This window comes from Canis lupus, chromosome 5 (genome assembly GCF_011100685.1).
Source record: "Canis lupus familiaris isolate Mischka breed German Shepherd chromosome 5, alternate assembly UU_Cfam_GSD_1.0, whole genome shotgun sequence".
Taxonomy (NCBI): domain Eukaryota; kingdom Metazoa; phylum Chordata; class Mammalia; order Carnivora; family Canidae; genus Canis; species Canis lupus.
The window spans coordinates 13,836,384-13,856,400 of record NC_049226.1 but is presented as its reverse complement, the minus strand read 5'-3'; the positions used below and the strand labels follow the sequence as shown (position 1 = coordinate 13,856,400).

At 54.7% G+C, this 20,017-nt stretch overlaps 1 long non-coding RNA gene across 2 annotated transcripts; it reads right to left on the bottom strand.

Moving 5' to 3' along the window:
- Window positions 1-11,661: 11,661 nt before the first annotated feature.
- On the bottom strand, window positions 11,662-15,876 carry LOC119871997. 2 transcript variants are annotated; one of them, XR_005358841.1, is made up of 4 exons: window positions 15,688-15,876; window positions 13,883-14,043; window positions 13,400-13,579; window positions 11,662-13,318 (listed from the first exon to the last, which is right to left on the bottom strand). It is a non-coding gene; the product is annotated as an uncharacterized LOC119871997 (long non-coding RNA). The 2 variants fall into 2 exon arrangements; XR_005358840.1 differs by having other exon boundaries at window positions 11,662-13,579.
- Between the last annotated feature and the right edge of the window lie 4,141 nt (window positions 15,877-20,017).

The following is a 20,017-nucleotide window of genomic DNA, read 5'->3' as shown; positions in this document are numbered from 1 at the left end:
GCCTCGACATTTCAGAGCCAAGGACTAAACAAAGCCTGGACTAACCCGCAGTCCACAGGGCCCGTCAGTTCAGCGGTGTCAGGCTCTGGACAATGGGACCAGCCTCTGAGTGGTCATCTGGGCACCCCAGGAGACAGTCTGTTCCTTTCCCTTCTATCACTGACTGTGGCCTAGGCAGGGATGGTTTCTGTGCCCCCATGGATCCATCTTCCACCCAGGAAGTCTCTCCTGGTATCCAACTACCAGGCCCCTTGCTGGCATTAGCTCACTCATCATGTTTTTTTTTTTTTTCCCCTTTTTAAATATTTTATTTATTCATGAGAGACACAGAGAGGCAGAGACACAGGCAGAGGGAGAAGCAGGCTCCCCGCGGGGAAACCGATATGGGACTCGATCCCAGGACCCCGGGATCATGACCCGAGCCGAAGACAGACGCTCAACCACTGAGCCACCAGGCACCCCTCACTCATCGTGTTCTGCCCCGAGAGGTGATGAAGGCTGGCTCTCCACTCTCCTCCCTGCCCCAGCCCAGGGAAGGTGGTGGCAAAGCTGAGGGGAGGAAGTATTCTTGAAGGTCAGACGTGAGGTCCTGCTGACCCTTTCTTGAGGTTCAGGAGCCTGACAACCAGACACCAGACAGATGCCCTACAGCTCAGCCTGACCAGCTCCAGGAGTGACCTGTTAGGCCGAGCAGTCTGGCATGTGGTGGCCACGTCCTGGAATCCCTTAGCCATCACAGGCCTGCGGGAACATGCCTGCACTCGGCCTGGCCCTGCTGCTGTCAGGCTGTGGAGGGGCCCTGCAGTGGGGAGCCAGGGGAGACCTGGGGGCCCGGCCTCCTGGTCCTCACATATTCCCAGGCAAGGTCCTACCCTGGTTCTTGGGGACAGGATCCCAGCCCAACCAGGCCGCACCCACCCCCAGGGACCTGAGTCAAAGCAGGACCCAACCACCGGCTGCCTAATCTGCCCAGCTGGCTCCAGAGGAGGAAGAGGCAGCCCTACCATCCTTTTAGGGGGCAAAGAGAAGACAAAGGGTGGGAGCAGAAATGCAGCTCAGCCCCCAGAGTGGCTCCCGGATGCACAAGGCTCCACTCACCCCCATCTCACAAACAATCCCCTAGCGATCCTCCTAGGGGAACCATGAACAGTGGGGAAGAAAAGTGGGTGAGAAAGGAGTGCCATCGGGAGCCTGTCACAGCAGTCCCGGTAGGAAGTCTGGGCCTCGAGGAAGGCCAGAGCAGCAGGGCCCAAGTCGGGAGCCCCTGGAAGAAGCACACCATGCACCCCAGCCCTGGCCTGGACAGAGGGCAGCCTGTGGAGCACCCAACCTCAGGGATGGAGAGGGGAGCCCCGCAGCCCCATTTCGAACTGCCCCTTGCTAGTCCTGTCTTGCCCAGTTGGATTCACCAAGCCTATGATCTCCTCTTTAAAATGGAAGGGAGACACCCCTCAGGTGCTCCGGGGCGCCTGGTCCTGGGGGAGTGGAGGGGAAGTGGCAGAGAAGGGTAGCAGGAGGCCGGCAACATAGCTCTCCCCACCTCTGGTTCTGCCTCAGTGGCCTGAGCTGGACTGCGGGGAACTGGGTGTGGCCCATGGGCCCTCTCGCCGCCACCCCCCCCCCACCATGCGCTCTAGCTCCCACCGGCTTCATCTCAGGAATCAACATAGAACAAACACTCACTCAACAGTCCCAAGTCCGCTGCTTTTTGTGGGGGAAGGTGCCAGAAACCCGTGTCGAAGCCCTGAGACTGCAGGCACAACGGGCGTCCTCCAAGGCCAACCCTGATTTGGCTCTTAGGTGTGCAGACGTTAGGATGAGCACTTCCCCCCAACCCTGCGGCCACCCTCTGAACTATCCCATTTCACGGGCGAGAAAACCGAGGATCCCAGGTCGCGCCACCGGTGGAGGGTCAGAGCCTAGAAAGGGGACAGTCCCAACAGTCCCACAGTGAAGGAGACACTGGAGTTCCCACCTCCCACGGCCACTGCGCCCAGCAGGTGAGCTCTCCCGGGGAAAGTACCTGCCGGCACAGGTGTGCGCTCCAGCAAAGCTCGTTCCTGTCGGGCCCCACCACCTTTGCAAAGGAACGAGACTGTGGTTCCCCGTTCTGACCACAGGGTGTCTCCACGCCCCTGCTCAACCAGCCACCCCAGGGCCCTTGGTGGGGTCCGGTCTAGATCAGATCCTGCCAGCTACTAGTTAGCATATTTCCCCATTTGGTCTGCAGGGGAGCCGGCCTGGGCTGTTGCAAGCACAATGTCTGTCACCCCCCAGGCCGCCACCTTACTGGGCTGAGCTGAGGGGCCTGGAGCAGAAGGTGTTGCTTTCCGTGTGGGGCTGCTAATGGTCACCCACCATCCCGTGGACCCTTGGGTGGTGGATGACCAACTCAGGGACCTGCACCCCCTCTGTGTCTTGCCGGCAACTTGAGAATCATGGTGCAAGGAGCTTTTAGGAAATTCTGCATCTTCCCCCATCCCCATCACCCCATCCCGACTGTGAGCCTTGACCAGCCTGGAGCCTGGAGAGAGGCTCATGCCACCTGCTGGGGGGCGACCCCTCCCCGGTCTGACCCAGTAACTGGTGACCTGCTTTTCTCATCTCCCCCAACCCAGGTTCTCAGGAACTTCTCCCTGGGAGGGTAATTAGGAGAACCATAATTATCTCCTTTTGTTTTGTTGTTTCTTTTTGAAAGATTTTATTTATTTATTCATGAGAGAGAGAGAGAGGGGCAGAGACACAGGCAGAGGGAGAAGCAGGCCTCATGCAGGGAGCCTGATGTGGGACTCGATCCCAGAACCCCAGGATCATGACCTGAGCCGAAGGCAGACGCTTAAACGCTGAGCCACCCAGGCGTCCCTAATTATCTCCTTTTGGAAGATTAAATGAGGTTAAGTAGGTGAAAAATATTATGTAAGCTTTTTATTACAATTTAAATGTTGGTTGCCAAAAATAGGGAAACTGAGGCCCCACAAGCCACACAGCACGCCAGTGGTGGCCGCAGGGGAGATGCCCTGGCTCCTTGATCCCAACCTACCAATTCTCCCAAGAAATCAGATGTGGCTTTGGAATAGTTCCCCCTGTGTGACCGTAGTGGGGGGTTTGAAAGGGCAGCAGAACAGAGATCCAGGGAGAAAGGGGTTAAGGGGGCCTGAAGCTGGCTGGCTGAAGGCTATTAACAGACCAGTAGGAGAGGAAGAGGCCAGAGAGGAGGTCTGGCTTTGATTAGGTCCCAAGGCCATCTGGAGAGTCAGACTCTGGAGATTGGTTGGCCTTATAGGGGGCAGGTGGCATGAATTATAGGGGCTTTAATGGGGAAAGGGGGCTCTCCCCATAGTGCCTCTGAAAGGGGTCGGGGTGGGGCCTTTTCCCTAGCAGCCAGAGCCCATGCATCAGCTCCTACCCCTGCTGTGCTTTCCTGCCCACCATGCAGCACCCACCCCCTGAGGAGTCTGGGAGGACATGCCCTCACTCAGAGGAGAAAGGGACCCTCTGCTCTCTCTACAGAAGCCACATCAGCGCATGGTACCAGCCAGGAGCCACGGAGTGGTGGGTCAGCTGCCATGTGGCCCAGCGAAATACAAGCAGCCAGTTGTCCCCCAGCTAACTCCAGAACTTAGAAACCCAGCCATATCCTTGGTGGTGAGTAGCTCGGAGACCATCCCGTCCAAACGCTTCCACAGAGGCCCAAGGCCACACAACTAGCCATTCAGTGCCAGACTTGAACCTCAGACCCCCAACTCTCGAACCTGGCCCTCTTCATGACCCCACGGCAGCACCCCGCCTCTCTGGGTCTCAGTCTTCCCACCTAACCAACAATACCTGTTTGGCCTCCCTCACCGCTGAAATGAAATGAAATGTTGGCTGTAAAAGGCTTTGATAAGTTAGATCCATCGCACAGATGATCTCAGCACGATTGCGGTTTGGTGAAAGAGCCTGGAAGCCCATGGAGCTCCCTGGGGGCAGGCCAGCTAGCGGCTCTGCTCAGGGGAAGCAAGTAGTGCTCAGCCCAAGCAAACATCGTTATGAGGATGGGCCATTCTGGAAAACAAAAAACAAAACAGCCCTCTCTTCCCGCATCCCAAAACCAGAGATGACCTCTCGCCACCTTTGGAGGAGTTATCCTAGTGTCCCAGATGGGGAAGGGGAAGGGATGCGGGGGTTGACAACCAGTTCTCCCCCGACTTTGGATATAATCTTGGCCAGCCAGAAAACAGCTGAGCAATGTCTAGCACCCGCCCCCCTGGTACATTTCTCTGACATGACAGTTCCTCATCTCCCCCTCTACCCCTCGCTTAGATTTCCACACATGTGTGTAGGGAAGCCCGTCCACTACAGCTTTGTTCGCAGTGACTAACAGCTGTCATTAGAGGATGGGGTAAGCATGATATGGAACCTCCATACTATATAATAACACCAGGCAAAGACTGAAGTAGATGTATATAGGTATATAAATGAATATACAAATAAATATAGGATTTCTAAGATACACTGTTAAGAATAAGTCAGGGGGATCAGTAGAACATGTAGTTTTTGATCCTGTAGTCCTGATTTCAAGCCCCGTATTGGATAAAGCTTCCTTTAAAAAAAGGTCGAAGAATGGGGCACCTGGGGCTCAGTGGGTTAGTGTCTGCCCCCAGCTCAGGTCACGATCCTGGGATCGAGTCCCGAGTCCTCGGGCTCCCTGTTCAGTGGGGACTCTGCTTCTCTCTCTGTTCTCCCCCGCTGCTCATGATCATTCTCTCTCACAAATAAAATCTGTTTTTTTAAAAAAGTCAAAGAACAAGTCCTATGTGGGACAATATGTATAATATGTTATTTACCACCAAAAAAAGGAGATGCATATAGAGCACAGAAAATTTCTGAGTGATACACAAAAAGCTGTTAATAGAGTTGCTTCCCTTTTGGGAGACAGGTGGTCTGTAGTAACAGGACTTACTTTTCAGTAGAGTCCTATTTTAGCACTTGTATATGTGCTACTTTTTCAGTTAAATGAAGGGGGGAAGGGCAGTCTAGAAAAATAACTGGGCTCAGACACATCTCTTGACTCCATCTCCCTTCCAACTTCCAAAGTTTTACCCCTGCTTCTGTCCCACCTGGCCCCAATCCACGCCAGCCCAGAAGGATATTTCCACCAAAGCCACAGCCCCCCAGACAGCCACCCTTCATTCTGTGAGGACCGAGCAAGGCCTCCCTTTCATGCCCAGCTGCAAGAGGCATATAAGGACCTCAGATGCTTGGAAGAGGGAAATTGCCCCAGGTGGGCGCCGTGGGAGCAAGCCAAGGGGCTTGGTTTCCTATTAAGTGCTGGAAGGAGTGGCAGTTAAACACCAAGCTTCAAAGAGTCTAGGATTTTCAAAAATCGCTTTTGGGGAATATGCAGCTTTTATTGGAGGTGTCAGACATTAATGAGAGTTCTGGATCTTTCCCAGCCTGAAGAGCACTCTCCCTCTCTTCCCCACCCCCACTCCTTCCAGCAAGCAGCTAGCCCCCCTTTGATGAATGGAGAGAGCCTGAAGGTTCCAGGGCTATTCCTGTCCCACTCCTCAGTCCACCTCTCTCCACCTCCTTCCCTTCTAGAAGTAGGTGTGGAAGCTGAGAGGATCCAAGGGGAGGGGAGTGGGAACCCAAGGGAAGGGCCGGGGGGGGAAGGTTCAGACAAAGGCAAAAAGACCAGCCTTGCTTCCCTGCTCCTTTGGAAAAGATTTCATGGCCAATGATGAGGAATTCTGAGGCCTACCCTTTGCCAGTTGGATGAAACCCTCAACACACAATTGCTCCCTCTGGGAAATAATCACGCTCTTAGGTATTTTGAGATCCTTAAACAGAAGGAATTGTGGGAGCTCCATTTTGTCTGAATATGTAGAATTACAACTGAGCGTACTTGACCACAGTGTAAATGCCACCTCACTCCCAGTCTTGGAATCTACCTAGTACGTTTGAAAAGTCAGCAGGATGTCCAAAATAGAGGAGAGTCTGCCAATAGACCCTGAACAGAGGACACCACAAAAGCATTTGTAGGATGAATATATGCAGAAGTGGATGCGTGTCTTACTTTTATCTTTACTTAAAACATGAAAACGTGACATTAGCTATTAGAGCTTATACATTAGATGATGTTAGATATGTAGGTTAGACATGAGAATTCAGTCCTGTTAGGCACTGGAACCTCTGAAAAGACTATCCCATGAGTTCTTAAAGGAAAAGATCCTTGTCTTATCTTTCAATAAAGGATGGATGGAAGGGTATATAGTCTCATGATCCCTGAAAATATAAAGTAATCTATATGAATCAGTAAGACAACTTTATATCAAGTTAGTCTGAGAAGCACCTGGGTGGCTCAGTTGGTTAAGTGTCTGCCTTCGGCTCAAGTCATGATCTCAGGGTCATGGAATCGAGCTCTACATCTGGCTCCCTGCTCAGCAGAGAGCCTGCTTCTTCCTCTCCCCACTCTCTCTCACTATCTCTCTCTCTCTCTCTCAAATAAAATCTTTTTATTTTTTAATCTTTTAAAAATATTTTATTTATTCATGAGAGACACACACACAGAAAGAGAGGCAGAGACACAGGCAGATGGAGAAGCAGGCTCCATGCAGGGAGCCCGATGTGGGACTCTATCCCAAGACTCCAGGATCATGCCCTGAGCTGAAGGCAGATGCTCTACCACTGAGCCACACAGGGATCCCTAAATAAAATCTTTTTTAAAAAATTTAGTCTACATAAGGCAGGAGGGGGGACAAGATGACCTACTGGGTCTGTTTCCAACTCAACTATCTACAGCTAGAAAGAGTATTTAGGAATATTTGTACCTAGACTCAGAGCACATGATGTTACTCACGTTTCCCAGAAGTTATTCCTTGCCAGCCTAGGAACAGCCATCAGGGAATCCAGTCTCTCCCTGCGAATGGGTAGGGTGGAGTGGTCATCTCCTACACTACTGGCTCCTGGATCCCTCTTCTGCCAGTAACCATGGTAACCCTACTTGGTAACCCACCAAGAGCTGGGTGCCCCTCTAGTCTCATCTCAGCAAAATCCCCTGCGAGAAGGTAGGGAAAGAGTTCTGTCCTTTTCTCAGTGACTTCTTCCCAGAGAGCATCTCAGGTCAAACAGAGAACTAAAATGGAGATATGCAGAGTTTATTTGTTCGTTTCACCCAAGGATCAAGTCGATCTTAACAGCAGCCAACCAACAGCCAACCCTGGAGGAAAGTTCGCTTATTAATTTCCAAGTACGGACAAAGAAAGGAGGCCCAACGGTCACTGGACCTGAGACACACTCTGTCCCCTTCCTCTCCAGATCTCCCTATGTCTCTCTTCTCTTCTCAATTTCCCATCCTTTCCCTAAAGTCCTTCCCTTCAAAGCCCAGTGTCCCTACTCCTTCCCTCCCCACAGACAGCCCTCGTCTTTATGGCCTCGAATTTAGCCAGATGCTCATGGAGACTCTCTTCTTGGCAGTGCTTGCTAGTGCTCTCCCACGGGAGAGCTGTGGCCAATGTCCTCATCAGCCAAGAAGCAAGCATGTCTCCAGTCAGTGTGAGCAATTGTCCTTTTTCCAGAGCCAACACAGTCTGGTCTCAGAGGAGGAAGGGCTATTTTTCCTCTTAGCTTGTCTTTGACCCTGCCCTTGTAAAACAATAATCCTAGCACTAATTTACCTAAGAAAGCATCACTCATTCCTGAGCTTGGCTTATGGTAGAAGCGTTACCACATCAGTTGCTAAGTGTTCTCAGCATCAAGAATGACTAATTAGATTCATTCTAATTTCTAATATCCCCTTGATGAAAGAAAGGGAGGCCACCTAGTTCATCCTGCCATAATAAGAATTATCATCTAGAATGGTCCATCCAGCTAGATCCTGTCTCTGACCAGGATATAGAGAGTAGACTGTTCCCATAATATCACCAGTGGGATACTAGCAGGGGAATGTATCCAAGCATCCCTTATTCCCCCGGTGGACATTTCAGAATGACTTGACCCTTTACAGTTTGCCAAGCGTGTTAATGTGCATTATCTCTTCTAATCCAACTCCTGGGAGGATGATAGTATTGTGACCCCTATTGCAGAGTTAAGGAAAAAGCAACTGAAGTTCGGGACTTGCCCAAGGTCATGTAATTGGTAGAAGACCAAGTCAAGCTATGAACACAGGTCTCTCAACCCTCTGCTTTCTCCACTTTACCTGTTTTGAAAATGTTATATTTCTACCTAGACCATCACAATTGGCGCAGAGATTGCTACTGTGCATGGGAAGAGTTACAAAAGCATTTCCTTCCTCCTGAGACAGGGCTGGATGCTGGATGTCCTGAAGCCATAGGGAAGCAAATGCCAGCATTTCTGATCTTCTAATGCCCAGAAGGAAAACAGGCCATGAACAAAGAGAGCCCATTACACCATCTAAAGGGGAGAGAGGAGGAAGGGGAAGAGAAGGAAGGAAGGAAGGAAGGAAGGAAGGAAGGAAGGAAGGAAGGAAGGAAGGAAGGAAGGAAGGAAGGAGAGAGGAGGGAGGAAAGGATCCTCTAAGAGAGGAGAACTTCTCTAAGAGAAGGAGAAACAATCCTCTAAGGATTTTGGGAAATCACATACACTCCAATACACAAAGCATGCGCGTGCACACACACACACCCTGCACATCTGTATGAGCGGGTGTTGGAATGAGCACAGGCTTCAGAGCCAGGTGGACCTGGTCAGTTTCCCAGCTCTAACATTACTGGCTGTGGGTCTGTAAGTACATCACCAGATCCTTCTAAGTCTCTGATTTTTTTTCGTCTGCAAAATGCGGGAAGTTATGCCCACCCAAAGGCCGCAAAAAGCTCAAGAAAAATGTTGAGCCAGAGGCTGGAGGGGAGGGGGAGTAGGGGAATCTGAGCAGAGGGAGACAGGGAGGCCCTAGTGGGAAAATGAGAACCTCAGATAAGTCATATTGGAGAAACCGTTCTCTAGAATTCACAAACCCCAAAAGAAAGTTCAAATTCTTTTCTCCTTACGATTTTGATACCAAGCCCAGCCCCCCTCCCCCTTGAGAAGCCTTCCCTTCCATCCCCACCCTAATGTGTCCTCCAGGCTTGGCAAGAGGACTCTCCCAGCTGCCTCTCTGCAGCCACGCTTCCTTCTGCCCTCGCCCCCAGCTCCCAGGACCAAAGCCAGCTCTCCCCGGACAGGCAAGCCTGACATAGACCTGAGCCTCCTGACCCTACCCACCCCCCCTGCAGACACAGCAGCCCAGAGGCAGAAAGCTCACACACAGGGGCCCAATGGCGGGACCTGGAAGGGTCAACCTGGAATGAAGATTTGAAAAGATCCAGGGTAGGGGAAGGGCCAGGCCGACCTAGGCGAAGGCCAAGGGCAAAGCTGAAAGACATACACTGAGGTTACTGAGCCAGACAAGCTTGGCTGAGGCCAGAGCCATGCTCAAGGTGAAGGTGGGTGGGAGTCCTGAGGTGGGGAGGACCCCGGGGGCCAGAGAAGGAGGCACAGCATTGATGAGAGGGTCGGTCTGCAGCCTCAGGCGTCCCTGAACATCCACCCAGTGGACTGAGTCAGCAACCCAAGCTGGAGGCGTGGAGAGGCCAATTGGGCTGGAACAGGCCTCTTCACAAGCAAGTGCAGGCAGAGGGCTGGGCAGGACAGAAACCAAGGCAGCTCCATCAGGGAGGCCCCGTGAGAAGCTCGGGCTGTAGCGGGCCTAGGGCCTAGCCTCCTTGCACTGTCCCAGCGAGCGAGGCCAGGGCGGCTTTGATCCTGGCGTCGAGGCCCAGCATCCGGGGGCGGGCAGCTTCTGTCCAGGCAGCCAGCCCCTCTCCTCTTCACCAGCCTCATTAAAATGGACCCTCCCTCCCCTCCCCTTCCTTGTGCAACATCCTAGACTCCTCTGCCCCCGGCTTCCCCACGACACCCCACCCTCACGCTCACTCTCCTATTCCAGCCGGCTGAGATCAACTGCTGAGCCTGAGTCAGCAAGCAGGCAGGCTGCCTCCCCCAAGCCTAGAAGGGTGAGAATGGACACCCTTTGAAGGCTTCTCCTTGGCAGCCTGGCTCTACTCCTGGCTGTGTGACCTGGAGCTTCCCACATCACCTCTCTGGGCTTCATGCCTGCGGGGAAATGAGGAAGGTTCTTGCCAATCCCTATCCTCTGCAATTCTTGCAATATTCATGGAGCTGGGATCTCCTGGGTTCTAGATGCTGAGCCAAGGAGCCTGCGAGGCAATTGAAGTTCAGAGAGGTTAAACCAATTACTCAGGATTGCACAGCTGACTCCAGACTCTGATCTGTTTGTCTGGGGCTGGATTCACAAGAGCCTCACTAAGCATTGGTTGATTTGCTTCAGTGAACGTTCTAACAGTGACAGGAGAAACTCCGCGGGGCCTGCTGGTAAAACAGCTTAGGGTCCCCAAGGCTTGTGGCTTTGGTAATATTTCCCCAGGATGGAAGATCTCCCCCCAAAATAGCTGAGCCTGTTTCCAGAATCCTAATGCTGCTGTGCACCCACCTCAGACCCTCTCTCTCCCTCTCTCCCCCACTTGCAAAAACACAGCTGTGCCGATGATCACCAAGAACAACAAAGATGGGCAGGGGTGCCCACTGCACTGGCTGCTGGGAGATCCAGCCTTGCAAAAGGCCTCTGGGTCCTCATGCAAGACTTTGATTCCCTCTTTGTGAAGGGACAGGCAAGGGGGAAATCAGACTGGCTTTTGCTTCCCTCTGTAACACCCTGCCTCCTGGAGCCTGGGGCAGAAGCCTAGGCCTCGGAGGTCCTGGGTTTGCTGGGTACCCAGTCAAGGCCTCATTCAGGGGAAAGTTGCCTCCACCAGGCTTGGGCCCCTGCTTTCTCCTGTTAATTGAGATAATGACCCAACTCCCAGGGCTGCTTGAGCTTGAAAGGGGCTTTGAGATGCTGGGATGAAAGGCAGTACAAAGCCAGTGCAAGCTGTCGGGGGAGTGGGAGGCCTGGCTCTGGGCCTCCTCCAGCCCCCGTGCTGAGTCACTTCCTCCCTCCTGCTTGCGTTTTGCCTCAGTAATCCAGAGACACTGAACTCTCCTTTCAGGACAGTTAGGGGGTGGAGTGGGGAGGTCTTCCCCCAGAGAGTGTATGTAGGACGCAGGACACAGGCCAGGCACGAAGCCCATTTCACCACAACGGGAGCCCCCACCCAGGAGGTGTGCTGGTCCCGATGCTGGTGAGGAAGCTGCTGCGCATTATAGCGTTATGACTCTCTCTCTCCCCTCCCGTGGTCGGGAGGGTGAGGTGGCTCAGGGATGGGCATCCTTTTGTTACACTTAAACTGAGGAACAAAGGGGTGAAGAGGCTTCCCAAGGTTTCCCAGCACATCTGAGGAGAGAGCAGATCTGAAGCCTTCTGACCCCTGTGTCCTGGCCCCAGAGGCAGCCAGACCCCAAGTTACTCATTCTTTTAAATATGGGACTTTCCTATGAGCTTCCTGGCCCCGTGCTCTGTGTTACCAGCAATTACGCAGGCTTTGCCTTCAAGAAATTTCTTCTCCTGGGGACACCTGGCTGGCTCAGCGGTTGAGCATCTGCCTTCGGCTCAGGACATGATCCTGGGGTCTGAGATCGAGTTCTGCATCAGGCTCCTTGCAGGGAGCTGCTTCTCCCTCTGCCTGTGTCTCTGCCTCTCTCTGTCTCTCGTGAATAAATTCAACAAAATCTTAAAAAAAATTTTTTTTTCTGGTCAACAAGGATCTCTTTGGTACATGGAAGGATCACTAGATACTCCAGGGTAAAGAAAAACACCTGAGGCTTGAGCAAGGGAGTGAGGTCTTCCCGAAGATCAGGGTAGAGAGGTGAGCATTGCCAGGGGCAGGATTCTGGTGTTGGCCTCTGCCCATGGCCTAGAACCGCAAAGTCCTCCAGGAAAGGCTCCTCCTGCAGGCCTTCAGTTGGCCTCTGTGAGACTGAGCTCCAGGCCAGGAGGCTTGAGTCCCCTTCATCTGGGGGACCTCAACTCACACCCCCCTCCTGAGAGCCTGGGTATCCAAGTCAGCATTCCCACAGGGAGATGACAGCCAGCCCCCCGCTCTGGGCCAATCCTGTACGACAGACAGACAAACAAGATATGCTTCCCGTCCTTGAAGAAGAAACGGGAGCGGGCCCCAGACCAGGAGAGGGAGGAACAGACATGGGCTGGCAGGGAAGGAGGTGCAGGCATGGTGCTTTGGGGGCCCAGGAGGAGGACTGCGTGAAAGCCCAGAGGGCTATTCAGTGGCACTTCAGAACCGAGGGTTCCCCTTTTATGTTTTGACATCACCCCCAGTACAAGGCCTCTGGTGGCATTCCCTAAACCGGCAGGCCTGGCCTAGCTCAGATGGAGTTCTGGGTGGTTCTCCCCCTGTGAACTTTCTCATCCCCAGACACCCAAAAAGTAGGGGTGACGATACCACCGGCAGCCGGTGGGTCGTGGGTTTAGAGACACCGAGTGTTAGAGCAGCCGCAGCCCAGAGCTGGTGCCTCCAGAGGACTGGTTAATCCAGGTCCGGTCCACACCTTGCTTGTTGGGAAGCAGGGGGAGGGGCCTGTGTGCTTGGGTAGGAACTCTCTAGGCAGGCCGGCAAGGGTGGTCAAAGCCCAGAACCACAGGCTGAGGGAGGTTGTGTAAGGACTTTATGGGAGGGCTTTCCAGGTGGCTGGGGCTCGGGCCTGAGGCGGGGAGCTGCCTGCAGTGACCCCTCAGGTGTTCCAGGACTCGGGCAGGTCTGGAGGCCGCAGGACCCAGAAGGAGTGAATGTGAGGGAGGAAGCCGCAAGGGGTGTGTTTTTCCTATTTTTCTGGGGCTTGGGGCTCAGGGCTCCCTCCTCCTGGCACTGGTCCTTCCTGGGGCCCCAGCTCCAGCTTGTTAGTTTTAACTGGAACAATTTCCTTTGAACTCAGCTTGAATTAGCATCACCATGGCGATGGATCCGAGTGTTCAGGAGTCGACCTGGTCTTCACCCCTCAAGCAATTAGCTCCAAGGAGCAAAGCTGAAGGAGGAGGAGGAGGAAGAGAGAAGATGAAAGGGGGGAGACACCAGGAGGGAGGGGAAAGGTAACGGAGTAGGGGAGCGGGGAGACTGGAGGGGTGAAAGATGAGGAGGGGGCGGGCGGGATGCTGGCGGGAGGAGGAAGGAGCCCAGGAGGGGTAGGAGGGGGTCTCTGTGCGGCTGCTCCTCCAAAGCCCTTCCCAGGGCTGCACCTGCCTGTGGGGAAGAGGGGAAGCAGCATCCCCTCCTTCCTCGCGGAGCCTGGGAGGCAAGGTGCGCTGTCCCCACGTCCTGGGAGAAGAGCCAGCCCCTGGAGCAGTCACCCCCAGGCCGTGAGCCCCTTCCTCCTGCAGGGACCAGGCTGGTCAGAGTCAGATCAGGGCCTGGGAAGCTGAGAACCGAGGAGGGGTCGCCGATCCCACACTTACTTGCCCCGTGACCTCTGTAAATGGCAACGGGAGAGGGGGTTCAGGGGGAGGACTTCCCTGGCGCCCACTCTGCAGTGGTCTCTGTGAGGTCATTGCCGGCCTGCTCGTCAGCTCCCTCACTGGTTTGGGAGCTTCGGGATGCCATAGTCCTTGGAGAATTCCCAGACACCAGCACCATGCCTGACACACAGTAGGCAGGCACTAAGGATTTTTGCAAATAAATTGACAATTTATGTCAATATGGATGAACTATTGGTTTGTTTGCTTTTTTTTTAAATGGATGGTAAAAGCAAAGAAAAGGGGATAGCAAACCAGAATCCTCCAGAATTTGATGGAGTTGAGATTCTCTCTTTTGTCCCACCTCCTCCAGGAAGCCCTCAGGGACTTGCCACTCCTCTGCCACCTCCCCAGGCCCCTGCAATCATCCTCCTGGCTCATCCATCTCCCCAGCTAGGTTGGGCTCCACCAGGCCAGGGACTATACCTCATTTGCCAGCTCCTTGCGTGCTCCAAGTACCAAGTCTGCGCTCTAGAAATGCCTGTGAATGCAGGGACCTCAGTATTTGTGGAACGCCTGGACCACAGCTCAGCTGTGGCCTGTGCAGGGCCAGGTGCCAGGCTATCCGAGGCCAGTAAAGGCGATCCCTGGGTAAAACAAATGTGTAAACGGGACTGACAGTGCAGCAAGCCAAGTGAAAACCAGGGCCCCTTGGGGGTGATGGTGATGGTGATGGGGGCAAGTGTTCTGAAGACACTAGTTCCTGTCTGCTCTCCAGAGAACAGAGGGAGGGGGGTGTTTTTTAGGCTCTTGGGGACACAGAGCATTTGAAGAAAGCAAAAAATGTCTCCTCTCAAAAGGAGTCAGATGGGGGCGAATGGGTGGCTCAGTCAGTTGAGCATCTGACTCGGGTTTGGCTCAGGTCATGATCTCGGGGTTTTGAGATGGAGCCCCGTGTTGGGCTCAGCACGGAGTTTGCTTGAGGTTCGCTCTCCCTCCCTGTGCCTCCTACTTGTGCTCTCTCTCAAATAAATAAATCTTAAAAAAAAAAAAAAAAGGAAGTCAGGGGCACCTGGGTGGCTCAGTCGGTTGAGCATCTGCCTTCAGCTCTGGTCATGATCTCAGGGTCCTGGGATCGAGCCCCGCAAGGGGTCCCCTGCTCAGCAGGAAGACTGCTTCCCCCTCTTGCTCTGCCTGCTTGTGCATGCTCTTTCTCTCTAAAATAAAATTTTACCGAAGGGGGTGGGTGGGTTGCCCAAATGGGAAATGTGCTCTGTCAAAGGCTGCGAGGGACCTTCTGAACTGACCCTGAAGGAAGGACCCAGGTGTGGCTCTACAGCCGGCACATGTGCCTTGCGGCCTCTAGGTGTGCTCGTGTATCATGTGTATCATGCCTTGGGGCTCTCTTCCCTGGGTTGTACCCTGTCATGCCCCCCTCCCCCGCAGCGTCGGGAGCTCAGTGGCTCAGCCATCCAGGGCTTCTGAGCTCTGAGCGGGCTGCCTCTCTGCCAGGAATCAGCTAACAGCCTGATTCTCAAGGTCTCTGGCTCTCCGCCTGGAAGGTGGGGATCCTGACAGCCTGGGGCTCCCATCGGTCCCCTTTGCTAGTCATGAGGACTGGTCGAGGCAGGGCTTTGCGAAGCACCCAGCACAGGCCCAGCGTGCTGGAGAGCTCAGTGGCCTGGTGGCCCTGTGAGTCTGGTTTCCCACACGTAAAATGGAAGTAAAATCCTTTCCTGGCACCTTCATTTCATCCACCCCCTGCCTCCCCCAAAGGAGCACCTCTCTCTCCAGGGGACCTCCCTCCATCACCATCAGTGGTCCCATCTGTCCCAGGAGCTGCCCAGCCCTCCCTCTGTCCACGGTTCTGCTCCCACCCTGCCACCCCTCCTCTCTTCTCCCAAGTCCCGCCTCGGGCCTCTCTGCCTCTCCCTCCCTCCCCTCTCCTCCTCTGCTGCTCATTATAAAAAAGAAATCTTTCTAAATACGCCAAAAATGCACTCTTCCCCCGCGGACCCCAGTCTAGCACAAAGGGCTGGTTCTTTCTGGCTGCTCCATGCGGCCTCCTTCTTGCCCACTGCCTTTGAATCGTGGCCCCGTTCACATGACTGGAAGGGCTCACTGGGGATTTTCCCATGTGGCCGGTGGGGAGGAGGCTGGGAGGGCCCCCCGCCGCCCCCCCCCAGAGTTGGTGGAAGGGGTGGAGATGGCAGGCTAGTATCTTCCTGGAGTTTGGTTTATCCTGGCAGGGGCCACTGGAGGGAGGGAGGGAGGGAGGACAAACTGCTTACTTGATATCACGAATACCTCCTGGAAACCTGAAGGATTTCACTGGATTTGCAGGAAGGATTCAAGGTAGAAATCAGGAGGATCATGCTGGACCAGGCTGCCACCGTGTGGAATATCAGGTCTCAAGGACAGTCGTGCAGAGGTGGCCTGTCCTCTGGGGCAGGTTGGCCTAGAGGCAGAGGAGGGGCTCCCCGATGGGAAGGGGGGTGGGTTGGGGGGGTGAGCACTGGGGTTCTGCAGGGAGTGCTGTGCTTTCTCTGCTCTGGGCTCCTCCCCACCCCACACCCCCACCCAGTGCCCAGAGGGTGAGCAGCTCCTCCCCTCCCAAGCCAGGATGACCTTGCTCAGGAAATAAAGACAACTCAAGGAAATGGGCAGAGGAGGGGGCATCCAGGGCCTGCTCACAGGGGCTCCGAGACAGGCCCCCAACTGGCTAGGTGGGGCTGTAGACCGCTCTGCCCCTGGCTGTGGCTGGAGAGGCCTTGGCCTCAGCCTTCCCTGCCCTCCTGTCCCCTGTGGATTTCTGAATTTCCCACTGTCCTTCCTGCATTCTCCCTCAGCAACCTCCTCCCCTCCCCTCCCCACCCCACCCCTCAGCAGCTGGCCGCTGGAAGTCAGTCGTGTTCCTGAGTTAATCACAAACTCCTGTACTTTGCCCTTGACTCAAGGCCATCGTTAGTTTGTCCCAGGGCAATAGGGACAGCTTGCTGTGCTCTGGCTTCAATGGTGTTGGGAGAGCAAAAGGCTGGGAGAAGGAGAAGGGAACTAGTGTTTAGCAAGGCCTCCTGCTGTTGTGCACTAGTCTGGGTGCTCAGCAGATGGTGACCTCACGAGGGTCCTACTGGTGGGGAAGAGCAGTTAAATGCAAACTCCAGTTTGCACTTGAGAAACTGAGGGGCAGGGGGGCGCCTGGGTGGCTCAGTTGGTTAAGCTTCTGACTCTTGGTTTTGGCTCAGGCCATGATGTCAGGAGCCTGGGATGGAGCCCCTCCTTGGGCTCTGGGCTCAGCAGGGAGTCTGCTGGAGATTTTCCCTCTGCCTTTATAGCTCCTCCTGCTTGAGTGTGCACATGTGTGCTCTCTTTTTTTTCTCTCTCTCTCTTAAATAAACAAATGAATAAAATTAAAAAAAAAAAAAAAAAAAAAACTAAGGTGCAGAAGCCTTACTTGCCCCGGAGCTCACAAATCTGAAATGAAGAATGGAGACTACCTGGAGGCTTCCAGTGGCGTTCTGAGAGGGTTTCCAACCATGGTTAGGTTAGAAAACCCTGTGATTTTCTGTGAATATGGACAGGAAGCTGTGGGAGCAGGGAGAGAGGAGTGGGGTCTGTGTACAGCCTGCACTTGCAGGCAGAGGGAGGGCCCCAAGGGGGATTGGGAAGGCCCACGAGGTTAGACATTTCTTTGGACCTGGAGGACACCAACACTGCCCTGCGTACTGACAGGGGTGTTGAAGAGCACTCCAGGCCCGGAACACCCCACACCAGAAGCCCTGGAGCACCATGGTCCGGCTTGAGAAGATCAGGAGTTTGGGACACTGTACTGGGGAGGCCAAGTTCATGGGTCTTGTTCCCTGCCCACCCCCCAGCAAGGTGGAGCCCTAAAATGGGTGTCCAGCAAAGCAAGGGGTCCTGGGGGAGCACAGCTCTGTCTTTGCTCTCTCCATACCTGCTCCCCTGGCCACCCCCAGACTGGGCATCCTGCCACCGCACCAAGCCCATCCCTCCTTCCCTCCTAGGCCCAAGTAAAAGTCCGTTCTTTTTGCTTCTTTCCACTTTCTCTTTCCCACTCACCCTCTCCCCCTTCCTCCGCCTGCTCCCCTCCCCCACCCCATCTGCCCTAAAGAGCAAATTCCTATCCTGACTGGGGAAGCTTTGCTGGAATCTGGAGGCCTGGTTTGGCTAAGGGAGAAGAGGCAGCAACTGCAGATCCAAGAGCAGGCCTGAAGGAATGAAAGGAGCAGAAGGAGGGGTCAGGGATGAGGACAGATGCGGTCCTGGGGGGGAGGCGGGGGATGGGGAAGACTGGTGAGAGGAGTGGCCCCAGAACCCACGAGACTTCTGGAGACATATAGGGTGCAGACACAAAAGAGGCATGTCAGGATAGGGGAGCCCCGGGTCCCCCGTCCTGCCCTGCGGAGGGGGCCCATGGTGGTTGGGGGCGCTAGGAAGGCACTTGGGTCCCAGCTCAGCCCACCAGGGTATCTGATGTAGGCTGCACTGGGAAGCAAAAGCAGAGAAGAGGAGCTGGAGTCCCAGGAGCTGGAGGAGTCAGCAGAAAAGGCAGCGCCCCAGGGTGTCACCAGGAACGCTGGCCACTCTAACTCAGAGGGCTCACTCAGGCCGGCCACCCTCCTACATCCTCCTAGCTCTCCTCCAGGCCTCCAGAATAATCTGAAGTCCCAGCAGCAGGGCTGGTTGGTCCCTTCCACCACCAGCCCAGGTTAACCCTTGCACAGCTGGGCAGCTTCCTCCGGTTTCAGCCCCCTCTGGCACGTCCAGCGGTGACTCCTAGCCTCCCAGCACACAGTGGCCTTCCTCTGCCTGCCCAGCCAGCTCCTGGAACACTGACCCCTTCCCTGGCCCCAGTCTGCTCCTCACGGGCCCTATCTCGGGTACTCCCAAGAGCCCAGCAGTCCTGCCTCCCCAGAGGCCTGAGCACTGGGACCTGGGAGGGTAGGTAGCCTGTTCCTGGCCCAGTTGGCCCTAGACTGGGGAAATTCTCTCAAGGCTGAGAAGGTGCAAAGCATCAGAGCAGAAGGGCCTTGGCAGCCCCCCAGCACCACCCCGCCGCGTCCTTTGTAAGGAGACAACCGAGGCCCTGGGCACCCAGGGCCTGAGGACATCTCAGGCTGACCCACTGAGGAGGAGATCCTAGGTGCCCAGAGCCAAAGAGAAGGTGAGGGCAGCCTCTATCAAGGAAGGAGCAGAGGACAGGGAAGGACAGGGGCATTCCCAGGCTCCCGAAAGTACCTGGCTCTTCCAGGGGAGGGCGGGCCTATCCTGTTACCCAACTGGGCAGATGTTGCCTGAAGCTGAGGCCGCCCAGGGTGGGTTTCCGTAGGAGGCTGAAGGTGAATCACACCTTCTGTGTGCGTTGCCTGTCCACGTGTGGGGACGCTGAATCAGCGTCGTTGGCAGATAGAGGCGTTGCACGTGTGTGACAGGTCCCAGGGTGCCAGCCCTGTGTGTGTAAGTGGGTCCCCATACCCCAAGGAGCTATGCTCGAGATTATTCCCGGAATGTGCTGGCACACCTGTGTGCTCGTGCATCCCGTGCCTCGTATGTCACTGGGAAGTCGGGTCGCCGAGTGTGGGTGCGTGCAGACCGGGATCAGCAAAGGGCTCTCTACCTGAACAAGAACTCACTGCTGCGTGACAGTCGTGCAGAGATAGGGAAGCCCCAGTGTGCTCTGAATTCCAGAAAACTCCAGTTCCTGAGTTTCCAGCTGCCCCAGCTAAACTGTGCACAGATGTGTGCTGCTCTGCTGAAGCCATAAACAGACCTCCCAGGATTTTTCCAGAGGAAACAGAAATATTTTGGTGTCTGCTCTGGGCAGTAGGATAGGGAGTGGGGACGGTGCTGAAGAGAGGGCTTCAAAACGAAGGGATCATAAAGGAAAGCTGAAGCGGCAAGGGTGTCACCCAAAAGGCCCACAGAGAGGGGAGGCTCTGGTGGCTGCTAATCCTTTATAAAGCCCCAACTACCACCCAGGAGAGTAAAGTCCCAGCTGCAAGGGACCCCAAGATCCCAGACCACTGGTGCCCCACCTCTCCAGGGCCCTCTCTCTGTAAGGGTGCAGAGGACCTCTTGGGGCCCTGGGCAAGTGTCCCACTGCCTTCTGGAAGATCACAGGAGCATACCTCCATACCCTCCACAGCACACGCGGCACATACGCACGCGCACCAGCCATGCGCTGTCACCCCCACGCACCCAACCACACACGCATCCTATGCCAATATTTCAGACACAGTCACAGATACCACACAGACTCCCGCTGCGCACAGACTCAACAATAGGATCCAGCAAAGTGCACCCCCACCTCCCCCATGCAGCGATCCCACACACGCAGCCCCTACTCTTCATCAAAATACAGAGACAGGAAAAATTTCCCCCACTCCCATGCGTAGTTCCAGACCTTTCCAAGCCAAGGAATAGGCATGATACTCTTAGGCTCCTTGTCAAAGCAAACTATTTAAAAGTTTAAAAGAATTTGACTTGTTCCTGTTGGAGAATTACTTGGATTGGTTTAAATCCTCCACCCCAACCCCAACCCTGGGATGAAATTTCTCATTTAACGATGCCCTCCCCCCTTTCCAGGGGACCAAAGTGGCT